General features: G+C 46.0%; 1 protein-coding gene across 1 annotated transcript in view; it reads left to right on the top strand.

Annotated features, from left to right (window-relative positions):
• USP6NL (USP6 N-terminal like) overlaps positions 1 to 12,772 on the top strand; it is a 171,303-nt gene that overhangs the window by 87,110 nt on the left and 71,421 nt on the right. The gene's annotated exons all lie outside the window — the stretch shown is intronic.

Genomic DNA, 12,772 nt, shown 5'->3' with positions numbered 1-12,772 from the left:
AAACGGTCTTGCACGATGTTTTCCAGTTGTTTATATTTGCTACTTTCCTCGTTTTGTGATTTTGAAATTGATCTGCACTAGACCTTGTTTTTCCTGCGTGCCGAAGTAACAATAAGAGACTATAAAGAACTGAAATCTGTTCAGATGAGAGAAATTTTGAAAGATAAGGTTCTTTTCTTTTTTCTCCCTCTGTGTCTGTGTTGGGGGTGGCGGCCTTTTATTAATATCAGAAGCATATATAAACTACATGTGTCTGTGTCGGTTATTGAGCATAACAACAGAAGAGTGGAAAACATCTTTTTTGCTTTCCAGAATCAATTGTGGGAGGCATATGTAGCATTTGTCCCCAGTCTCCTGACGTTAGTTAGAAACTTGCCTGTTTCCAACTGATGTGTGCAAGGTTACAGAAAGTGTAAGTCAACAGGTGAGTGGGCAGGAGTTAGCTTCCTTTCCCTTCTTTGTAGGTTTTTAAGCAGAGGCTAGATGGCCATCTGACAGCAATGCTGATTCTGTGAACCTGGGCAGATCATGAGAGGGGAGGGCAGGAAGGGTTACATCAGTTCTTAGTTCTTGTGGCCCCTTCTTACGTGCACAGGGTAATGCTGATCGTCCAGTGTCAGGAAGCAATTTTCTCCAGGCCAGTTTGGCCAAGGATCCGGGAGACTTTTTTGCCATCTTCTGGGCATGGAGCAGCAGGGGTCACTGGGTGTGTGTGGGGGTAGGTAGTTGTGAATTTCCTGCATTGTGCAGGGAGTTGGGCTAGATGACCCTGGAGTTCTCTTCCAACTCTGTGATAATGGGCATGCCTTGTTTAAATGCACATGGTTGGTTCACTGAGATGAAGTCAAGGTTGACTCCTGTCTCATATAGCGTGCAGTCTGATCTTCAATCTCTTATACATACTGGCAGGGCTTTTTTTTTGGGAAAACAGGTGGTGGAACTCAGTGGGTTGCCCTCAGAGAAAATTGTCACATGGCTGGTGGTCCCGCCCCCTGATCTCCAGAAAGAGGGGAGTTGAGATTGCCCTCCGCGCCGCCGAGCAGCGCGGAGGGCAATCTGAACTCCCCTCTGTCTGGAGATCAGGGGGTGGGGCCACCAGTAGTCACCATTCAGTTTTGATTGGGCACTACTCCTATGCCCCCTACAGCACCCTTGAACTGTACATCATATTGGACTTTCTACAGACTCAGCGCTCAGGTGCAGGACGTTTGAATAGTGACTACTGGCAATTTCCCTTACTGGAATGAATTTATGTCCTTTGCACCTGAGTTGGGCTTTTGCAGTATTGAATATTGGAACGTAAGAAATTAGCTTATAGAATTTTCCAAAGCAATTATTGTCAGGGCTCATTTCGAGGGGGAACGCACAGGAACACAGTTCCAGCAGTTCCCCAAAGAGGTCACATGTCAGGTGGCCCCGCCCACCTGACTCTCGGCCATTTTGGGCCCGTTTCAGCCTGGATTGGGGCCGAAATGGCCCGGATTGGGACTTTGATGGGTGGTGGATCACTCTCCCGATCAGCAGTGGCCTGATCCTGACCATTTTGGGCCCCTTTTTGGCCATTTTCAGCCCCTTGATGCCATTTTGGGCCCAATTTCGGCCCTGAATGGCCAGGATTGGGTCCAAAACAGCCAGGATAGGTGACGTCAGGGGGTGTGGCATATGCAAATCAGTTATGCCAATGACACACTTCCAGTAATGTCAAGGGGCGTGGCATATGCTGATGAGTCATGCTAATGAGTTCCTCCAGCTCTTTTTCTATGAAATGACCCCTGATTATTGTATTAACGCATTAGCACTTTTTGTACAGTCTTGGGTGTGTTTTTTTGTGTGTACAGGCCTTAGAGGCTGTTAGCTTTCACGATTGTTCTTGTTAGTTGGATTCTGTGAACCTAGGCAGATCATGAGAGGGAGGGCAGGAAGGGTTACATCAGTGCTTAGTTCTCATGGTTCCTTCTTACACACCCAGGGTAATACCAACCGCCACCTTGGGATCAGGTAGCAATTTCCCCCAGGCCAGTTTTGGCTAGGGATCCTGGCAGTGTTTTGCCATCTTCTGGGCATGGAGCGGGGAGGGGGGGTCCACTGGGAGTGTAGGGGGGAGATAGTTGTGAATTTCCTGCACTGGGCAGGGGAGTGGACTAGATGACCCTTGAGATCCCTTCCAACTCTATGATTCTAAGTACAGGCTGGAGGTGAGGTCTCAGTGCAGGGAGCTTAGTGTGTTGCTGACCTAGAATCCTACCTAGAATCTTTAAGCAGTTGTATCGAGAGAGGTATGCTTCAAGCCCTCATCTTCTTAGAGAAGACTGCATGGGGATCATGGTGGACTTGAGAAATCAAGGGTTCTAAAAGAGCCTCCTGTCTGCAGGGGGGGTGGGGGAGGATTCTGTGGTAATGCAGGTAGTTCTGGGGCTGTCGTACTGGAGTCTGGGGAAGGGGACAGAGCTGATGAGGAGGGCATGCATGTCTTTTGGGGCACTCTTTCTGCTTTTCTGTGAGGGCCTCCAGAGGGTTGGCTGCATCAGCAACTGCCTCCGGGGGGCAGCAGAGATCTTCCTGGATCTCAGCTGCTTCTGTGTCTTCAGGTCTTTATTAGCGGAGAAGGTTAGAGCCCTGCTGAATGTTACATGTTCTTCAAGATGGGTCAGGGGCCCCCTGCCCGGGCTCATGGTATGTGTAACATCAGGAAACTCTTGGTTTTGTTTCTGCTTGTGGGGGGGGGGTGCCTAAGGGGAGGGGAGAAGGGGTTCAGCCTTCCTCCCCGTGCCGTTTTCTCTTCCTGTGACACATGGAGCCCCAGAGCAGAGCAAACAGCGCCCTCCCCACAGCCATTTCAGCTTGAGAAAACAGCGCAGGAAGGAAGGCTGAAGCCCTCTTTCTCCCCGCATCACGCTTGCAAGCAGAATCCAGCTCCACAGTGCTTGGGAACAAAGAGTTTCCCTGATGCTGTATGTACCTTGAGTTGTGTTGGTGAACTCTTACCCGCACTTGAGTAACACTCAACTTTATTTGAACTCTCAGATTCCTGGTCCACAGCAGACAGGAAGTGTCCTGCAGGCGCTGCTCTAGTGCTTCCTCAGCCCCTTTAGAAGCTTTCGCTCATCCCTTCCATGGTTTGTTTTAACTGTGTTCAAGTATTATGTCTGCTTTGATGTTAACCAGGTTACCCTCCTAAGTAAGGTTAACCCCCTAAATCTTGTTATTCCTGATTCAGCAAGGGAGACCCATGCATGCAGTTGGTGTAGATGTACTTCCAGTCTCCCACTGAACTAGATGTATTCCATCTTCAGTAAACAAGGATGCCCTTCTCAATCCAGGGCAACTAGAAGCAAGAAAATGTAGTTCCAGATGGATTGTAACTGTTGACTAAAAACAACAGAGACCGCTGAATTGCAACTGATAATGAAGCTCAAGACAATGCATCCACCTGGATTGAATCGAGACCTAGGCTTCCTGTCTCATTACCAATGCTGATTTCTCCACACCCACCACCTCTCTGCATACCCCACCCTATCCAATCATGCCTGCTATTGTCATTCGGCATCTGAAGTCACTCCACTCTCCAAGATACAAGGACAGATGGACTCACATTCTAGCTGTATCTGAGGAAGTGAACTGTGACTCACAATAGTTCATACCCCGCCACAATTTTTGTTTATAGGTGCTACTGGACTCTTGCTCTTTTCTACTGCTACAGACAGACTAACACGGCTACCCATCTTGAACAAAATTATTGATACACTCAGGCCTCTAGTATGTCTCCATCTGCCTCTAAAGATAACCAGGATAGTGTTCACATGCTCTCGATTAGCTCTCCTTAGAAGAATGCAGTTTCACCCCTCGTGGAAAGAATGGTCATATTATCTAGTACAGGGGTTGACAGTTTTCTGGGATCCACACATATGGAGGGCAAGTCTGATAAATAACAAGGCAAACCCTCAATGAAGACCGGCAACATTACTTTTTAGTAGTTACCATTCAAAAGCTTTCATTCCATTATCTTGGAGTTGTTAGTTCTCCAGGTTGGCCTCATATCAAGGCAAGTTCCTAATTGCAAATGTACTCTTATGCTGTTTCATGTAGCCTAATTCTGCCTCTCTTGACTGTAGCAACTCGTGACTGGTAGCAACTCTACCTACAGGACCGTCTCTCCCATTATGCCCCCGTAGGGCCTTGCGCTCTGAGGATAAACAGCTTCTGGTGGTCCCCGGACCGAGGGACATTCAGCTGGCCTCAACTAGGGACAGGGCCTTTTCTGCCGTGGCCCCGGCCTGGTGGAACGCTCTCCCAATGGAGATCTGGGCCCTGCGGGACCTTTTACATTTCCGCAGGGCGTTCAAGATGGAGATGTTCCGCTGGGCCTTTGACTAGGGGTCAGCTTTTTGTCCCCTTGGCATGTACCTGTGGCAGTACCCGTGGTTGTGGAGACTCTGTAGCGGCCAGATTTGTTTGGTGGCACATGGATTTTTATGCTGCTGATATAAAATTGTGTATCAGTATTGGTTTTTATACTGTTTATAGTGTTTTATTGTATTTTTAATAATATATTTGTTGGAAGCCGCCCTGAGCCCACTAGCAGGAAGGGCGGGGCATGAGTCGAATTAAACAAACAAACAAATAAAGGCATTATTTGAGATCCCTTTAAGTGGACTTGTTGAGGATTGAACCTGGAACGCTGTCTATGTAGACTGTGCGCACTCCCATTGAACTGTGGCCCCCAGCGTGCTTGCTCGTACAGCTGCCACAGCCAGCTGAATTGCTGCATTGGTTGCTGTAGTTTTAATTAAGGAGTTGGCAGCGACAAGCCCCTTTGTTAGCAGTTTCCCCAGGGACAAACTCCTAAGTGTAGAATTTGCATAACAGTTTCATTAAGAGAGATGCCCACACGATGCTCTCAGTGCGCACGAGAGCCATGCACATGTTCAAGCATTGCAGGAAAGGTTCTGCAGCAACTTGGGCGTTTCAGAAACGCTGCCCCTTCCAGCAACGGCAGCTCTCTAGCTGGAGCCAGGATACTTAACATAGGCTTGTTTGTGCTTTTCTAGCTGCTGCCTCAGCACGACTTGGACAGCACGAGAGTCAATCTCATTTTTTCCTTTCTTGCTTCTAAATGTCCAAACCACTCGCACATTATTGACAACATTACTGACATGTGCATCTTGTTTGTGAAAATTGTCAGTATGGGTTCCTAGTTGAATCCCAGGGCTAAACTGAAAAAGACAGTTGCAGTCATTCATTTAATTGCACAGAGTTTACATGCTTATCTGGCTTACCTGAGAGCCAGTTTGGTGGAGTGGTTAGGAGCGCAGGACTCTAATCTGGAGAACTGGGTTTGATTCCCCACCCCTCCACTTGAAGCCAGCTGGGTGACCTTGGGTCAGTCACAGCTCTCTCAGAGCTCTCTCAGCCCCACCCACCTCACAGGGTGTTTTGTTGTGAGGATAATAATAGCATACTTTGTAAACCGCTCTGAGTGGGTGTTAAATTGCCCTGAAGGGCGGTATATAAACTGGATGTTGTTGTGTGTTGTTATTATTATCAATCTCAACATTCTGGAAATGAATCTGAGACTGCAGATTTTTAGCTAGTTGTTCAGCGCCCCCTCCCCACAAGCATTTGACTAACTGCAGGAACCCTTGTTGTATCTTTATGACTTTCCATCTCTTTATAGTCTTCGCCATTGAGTTTGTACTGCGGTTAACATCATGGTTTTGTATTGCTTCCTGCCCCATCCCTCCTTGTTGTGTGTTGTGATGCTGCTCCTTCTCCAGTACACACATTCAAGGGAGGATAGCCATAGGTCGGTGGGCACATTATCTCATGGGGAGGGCCATGGCTCAGTGATAGAGCATGTGCTCTGCATGTAGAAGGTCCCGGGTTCAATCCCCACCATCTCTAGTTCAGAGGATCAGGGAGCAGGTGATGGAAAGTTTGAAATGCTGGAGTAGACAATGCTGCATTTGATAGACCAGTGGTCTGACTTGGTCTAAGACAGCTTCATGCATTCCTGCTGCCTCCATAAGTCTTGGAGATGAGGCAGTGCTGCTTGAAGGTTTCAAGGTGGTGCATCGTGACGGACAGTGGGCGTCTTGGATGTTGAATCCAAACTCGTATCTCATCAAAGATCATTTACAAGGTTATGAAGTTTCTCCGTGGAAGTACTTCCTAGTTATGACATTATTTTGAAACCGAGCTCATCCTTGTGATTCTTTGGTGACATGCACTTGACACCATGAGGATTTATGCAAACAAAACAAAACAAATCTGTATACCCATGAACTGCAGAGGACTGAAAAGTTGCTATTGGAATTAATTGAAACTGCTTTAAAAGCTGTGCTTGTGAGATCACAAGTTCATCCCCCCCACACACATTTAAAGTTGGGGTGCTCCTGAAATGTGTTAAGAACTGCTTCCCATCGGAGAAACTGCCCTTTCTGTTCATGTTGGACTTGCACACATGTCTCAGGATTTGCAAGGAAGCAAGCTAGCCCTTCATTTATTTTATGTATGCATGTATGTATGTCATTTATAGTCCGCCTTTCTCACTAAGACTCAAGGCGGATTACACAGCGTGAGCTTAGTACAGTCAGTATCAGGAACATTTCCATAAACAATGCCATAGAGTAAATAGATACAAGTTCAGAATGACATATTTACTTGTGGTCCCCGGCCCTAAGGAAGCCCGCCTCGCTTCAACCAGGGCCAGGGCCTTTTCAGTCCTGGCCCCAGCCTGGTGGAACGCTCTGTCAATGGAAACCCGGGTCCAGCGGGACATATTATCGTTCCACCGGGCCTGTAAGACAGAGCTGTTCCGCCAGGCGTTTGGTGATTGAAGGGGGCAGTGCCATGTCGGCCTCCCACCTTTGGGGTGGGGAAGGTTCTCCCCACCACTGCACCTTGTTAATTTGTTTTATTATTTGTATATTGATTTTAGTTTTTGTTTTTATCGATTTTAACTGTTCACCGCCCAGAGCCCCTGGGGATGGGCGGCATATAAATTGAAAAAATAAATAAATAAATAAAATAGCATTTGCAGGATTATGGCATTAGTTATGGCTTGTGCAGAGGCAATGGGCGCCTTTCTGCTGCATTGTTGCATCGAGAATTGTTGCTTGAGCCTGTACCTATCACAGAAACGCAGCAAAATCATTTGCCTCCAGCAGGGAGCAAATGGAAGGAAATGAAACCAGAACGGTAAATCATGCAGAGGCATAGTAGCAGCCTCCTCTGTGTCACAGGTGCTTTGGACTGGCAGAAGACTTTAATATATTGATATATTTCTCGTTAGAGTATCCCCGTACAATTTAGTAGTCATTGGCTGTTGAACTTCCAGTACAGCTGACTTTAAAACCACTGGGAAACTCCTTTTCGGAAGATGGTCGTGATTCTCTGTTTTTATTTGCATATTTTTAGCGTCCAACAGATTTTGGTTAGTGTAACTAACCAACCCCTGGAATATTATCAATTATGAAAAATCAATTTTAGAATAGTGCTGAATTCGGATGCGAGCAGTGCAGAGGAGCTATCCACTCTGCTGGGGTCCTAATTTTAAAATTAATCTGTGTAATACATCGCTAGAGACAGGCCAGGAACTGGGTCAAACGTGTATGCTATAAAAGCACACAAGTCCATTATGCTAATAGCGTGTCAGCTGCAAAATTAAGCACCCACAAGTCAAGGGACACTGAAGTTAGGCTCATGCAACCGAGCTGCATTCTGCTTTATGGAATTTGCTGCCTAATGATCACGTCAGCACTTTCCGTTGCTCAAATTAGTTTACACTTCTAACTTTTAGTAGCAGTTAATGTAAAAAGTTTCCTGCTCCCTTTAACGACTGCTTTTATAGTGTTGCTCTGATTATGGCCGCTGTGGCTTTTGATAAAACCTGTTGGTGTTTCAAGACCAGAGAAATATGTATGGATGTGATTGTTGTAGATGAACTGTGAAGACCCTGCTCAGCTATTTTTTTTCTATCTTGTATCCTGGAATATGTCCTGACCTGGATAGCCCAGGTGAGCCCGATCTCGTCACATCTCAGAAGCTAAGCGGGGTCAGCCTTGGTTAGTAATTGGATGGGAGACCTTGAACGAAGAGGAGAGTTGCAGAGGCAGGTAATGGCAAACCACCTCTGTTAGTCTCTTGCCATGAAAACCCCGCCAGGGGTCGCCATAAGTCAGCTATGACTTGAGGGTGCTCTCCACCACCACCACGGAATATTAACAATGCCATCTGAGGTGAATATAAATCTTTTAGGTGACCAGTCTGGGAAGAGTTGTTTAAACAAAATTTTAAGAAGTGGGCTGCCTGGCAAAGTGTGGCTATCATGCTGGACTTGGAACAGGGAGTCCTGGGTTCAAATCCTTACTTGGGCATGAATGAAAACCAATTACCATTCATATGATTTTAATCTAGATAGGACAGAATTCCATATTTGAAGTGTTCCCACGGAAAAGACCCCCTCCAACTTACTGAAGATGGAAGTCACCTAGAGAAGGATCAGTGACATCTTCATTAGTGGAAACGTTCATAATGCTGAAGATACCACAGTCCCAGGCCCTTTGGGGTATTTATAAGTACATATAGGCAGTTTAAATTGTGCTCAGGAGCAACTGGAACCCATTCTCCCTAAATTTGGCGATGGAATTCAGTAGGGCCAACCCTGGCTGCCCTTCTTCCCTTCCAAATACAGCCTCTCTCTTCTGCACCCTTGCCCTACCCAATGCTGCCCGAGAATTTAGTCCCAGAGCTCAAGGGAACATTAGGAATATACTGTAAATACATGCCAACGAACTGCAGGTTGGTAGAGGGAAGTCCCAGGGCTTAGCAAGGGTGGAGGAGCCATGGTTCAGTGTTAGAGCCTCTTCTGCATGTCATGCCGAAGTTCCCAGGTTCAATCCACAGTGTCTCCAGTTAAAAGGACAAGGTAGGACGTGGTGTGATGGACCTCTGCCTGAGACCCCGGAGAGCTGCTCCCAGTCTAAGAAGACAGTACTGGCTCTGATGGAGCAGGCATCTGATTCAGTATAAGGCAGCATTGTGAAGTGCTTGCGTATATCTGGATCTGCTTTTACATCCAGACCGAGGTTTATTTCCAAGGAGATGATTCAAAGCCGCTTAATCATAATCAAGAACCGCCTTTAATTTATTACTTTTTTGTACAGGCCAAGAGCATTTTTTCCCTTCGTAGCCTACAGATGTTACGCTCCGTCAAAACTGGACCGCATCTCAGTAGAGTTGTTATCAGAGACCTTGATAAATAGCAGAGAAATAAATGAAAGGGAATTCCGTGCAAGAGGACACAGGAATGATGCATTCTTAGCCTGGAACAAAACCCTGCAAAGTTGAAAAAATGTTGCCAAACACCCTGATGATTTGCAGCCACAATCTACTGCAGAGTTAGTTGTTGTAGATTTTCCGGGCTGTATTGCCGTGGTCTTGGCATTGTAGTTCCTGACGTTTCGCCAGCAGCTGTGACTGGCATCTTCAGAGGTGTAGCACCAAAAGACAGAGATCTCTCAGTGTCAATGTGTGGAGAAGATGTGGACTACACCTTCAACGACTTTGTCAGATTGCGCAGGGAAGCTGTTGAAATTCATAAGCACAAGCACAATTTCAACAGGAAAGAAGAGAGTTTAAGAATGAATAGGGCATGGTTTCCAGTCCTGAAAAATACCAGACTAACAAAGAACTCTACATCTTACCATAAATAGCCCTGCAGATAAGATTAGCATATCAACCACCAATCCATATGCAAAAGAACCTCCTCAGGATATAGTGAAGCTTCCCCCCATTAGCATTCCACACCCTGGGAAACTCTTACAGGATGACTCAGCCCAACCCCACCTTCCTGAGTAGATATAAATTACCTGCTAACATCTTCTCCACATGGTTGTTGTGGATTTTCCAGGCTGTATCTCCGTGGTCTTGGGATACAGCCTGGAAAATCCACAACAACCATCGTTCTCCGGCCGTGAAAGCCTTCGACAATATATCTTCTCCACACATTGACACTGAGAGATCTCTGTCTTTCGGTGCTACACCTCTGAAGATGCCAGTCACAGCTGCTGGCGAAACGTCAGGAACTACAGTGCCAAGACCACGGCCATACAGCCCGGAAAACCCACAACAACCATCGTTCTCCGGCCGTGAAAGCCTTTGACAACACTACTGCAATGTGTTTTTGTGTGTGCGTGTGTGCACAGGTGTGCCCCCCTTACCGTTTTAACAAATCGGCATGAAGTTAGTGGTGCAGATTTAAGGGCAGGAACTATATTGCGTCCAGTTTTGTCCTAAAAATATACACATATTTTTGCTTCTCAATATCAACAGCCACTAGAAATGTTGGCAAAGCAGCGTCACTTTTTCTTCACCTATCAATATGGAATATAATTTTATCCATTGGTTTGTGGCAATGGCTTGCTTAAAGTGGTGAACCTGTTTTGAGAAGAACAGTTTGCTAATGCTAGGGATTATTGCTCTGCCTGGGGCATACATCAGGCAGAAAAAAATCAGTATTCTGTATCTTGCTAAGAAGCTGACATGTACCTTCTTTTCTCTCCTACTTTATTCTTTAAATGTAATATGTTTTAGCAGCAGGTGGGAAAATGAAAATAATGAGCCATAGAAATAGATTTCCATCAAATCTGAAGTGCTCCATTAAATGTCTCCAAATGAAGCCCTGGAATTTTCATTTTGAATCTAAGTTTTTAGAGGAATGTTTTAATAGGTATAACTTAATTTTTTTTTAAGTTTGTGTCTGATTTACTAGAAAAAATCATCTTAGTCCCGTTGCTATACTGTGATTCCCAGCTGCTTCTTGAATGATAGTATGGCTCTTCTAAAATTACAGACACAGGTGTGATTTACCAACGCTAATGTAACTTGCTCCATTGAGATCCTTGGTGCCAGTATGCGTTATCTGTATGAGCAATGTGATTGCACTTCAGATTCTTACTAATAGAGGTCCCAGGTCCCCCTACCCTCACTGCCTCTTACGGGGCCAGCAGAAGGAATACCGTGCAGGAAGCGGGAGCTCCAGTACGAGGAACAGGAGCTCAAGTGTGGGGAACAGGAGCTCCAGAGCCTTTATTGTCACACCAGGAATCACATCATTCGTGACACAACAAGGACAGGAAGGCCCCATGCAGGGGAATTTTTGCTTAAAATTGCCCAATTTTAAGCGAAAATACCCCTGTGTGGGGACCTTCCTTGTTGTGCTGGGAATGATGTCATTCTCAGCAGGACAATGTAGGCTCCAGAGTGTGTGCATATGGTAAGTTTCCCCATGTATGCCCTCCTTGTCACCCCATCCCCCAATTTGAGCCCCAAGGCACCTGAAACCCTACTTGCAAAACAAATGCACTACTGAGCTAATATATGGCCAGAGTTCAGGGTGTATTGCATGAAAAGAAAAATGAAATTCTGTGTCCAAGCAGATCTTTAATTAGCCTCCTTTCTGCCTTCTGAGGTTCTCGTTGTCCACACTCTTTGAATCATATTGGCAGCCATGAGGTCTAGAAAAAAAACTGGAGGCTCTGTCCATAAGGGCTAGAAAGCTGGTTTTATTTTTCAAAAGGAAGGTGATTTCTGTGTAGGGGTGTGTGATTTGGGTTTCCAATTTGTGATAAATACGTGAATCAGACCCGATTTGTAAAGATTCGGGATTTCCGAATCGGGCCCAGCAGGCTGACCCCGATTCCGAAATGCTGAATCAAAGCTTCCTGAAGTGATTCGGGTCACTTTGGGAAGCTTCAGGGTGCTTTCAAACCTGGCATCTGGCTCCAGCTGACTGGTAGAGGAGGATCCCCCCTGTGGGCCAGCTGAAGTTTAAAGTGTGGAAAGGGCCCTTTCCCTGCTGTTTGCAAGCAGCGGGATCCCCCCTCCTTTTGGCCAGCTGAAGTGTGGAAAGGCTCACCACTGCTTATTTCACCCGATGGGAGGGGGAGGAGGAAACCTCCTCCTCCCATCGGGTGAAATAAGTGGTGGGGGGGGGGAAGTTTTTGGTGTGCTCCAAATCTTCACGGAGCATATCAAAGCAGGGCAATAAGCGGTTTTGCTTATTTATGATTCTTTTTCCTGTTTCACTTATTTATGATTCTTTTTCCTGCTCTGGAAATTCCCAATGGCTGTTCTCTGCAGCCCTACTCACGCTCAGTTAAAACCAGTAATTGTGTCCAATTACAGCTCAATAAATTTGACTCCGTCAAAACTATGCCACATCCATTGCGGCCATGTGTCTTGGCACTGAAAAGGTGGCCGTTTCTGTCCGTTTCTCAATGAAATCAGCTGGCTTTCTCCATCATGAGGAACATCGAGCTATGTTCTGTTTTCCGTCTTGAATCTCATTTCTTTTTATCATGTGCTGGATTTTTGTTTCTCGCTTGTGCATAAGTGCTAGATTTTTAATAAGTTTTTATAAGTAATTTTTTTATGGGTGGAAATCAACAAAAAATGTAACAGTGGTTCATATTTCCTTCTTCTAACAGAAACAGGCACCTTTGGGTTTATATTGGCAGCGCCTCTGTGTGTGTGTGTATTTCTCCCCTCCTGCGGGGCTTGTCTTTTGTTTCAAAATGCTGCAAAGCAGAAATGCAACCCCAGAAGTCCTCACTAATGATGCTGCAGAGACGGTTGTGGCTGTTAAGCTAATACAGCACCGTGTACACAATGGGCCATAACATCTAGTTGCCTGACATTTAGAATTTCCCTAGTGGAGGGAAGCCCTTCCAAATTTTCATGTTGCCTGCCCCATTATGACGAGGTGACAGCA

Source organism: Eublepharis macularius, chromosome 9 (assembly GCF_028583425.1).
Source record: "Eublepharis macularius isolate TG4126 chromosome 9, MPM_Emac_v1.0, whole genome shotgun sequence".
Lineage (NCBI taxonomy): Eukaryota > Metazoa > Chordata > Lepidosauria > Squamata > Eublepharidae > Eublepharis > Eublepharis macularius.
Note: the sequence above shows the minus strand (reverse complement) of the source record. Positions and strands in the feature narration are given on the sequence as shown.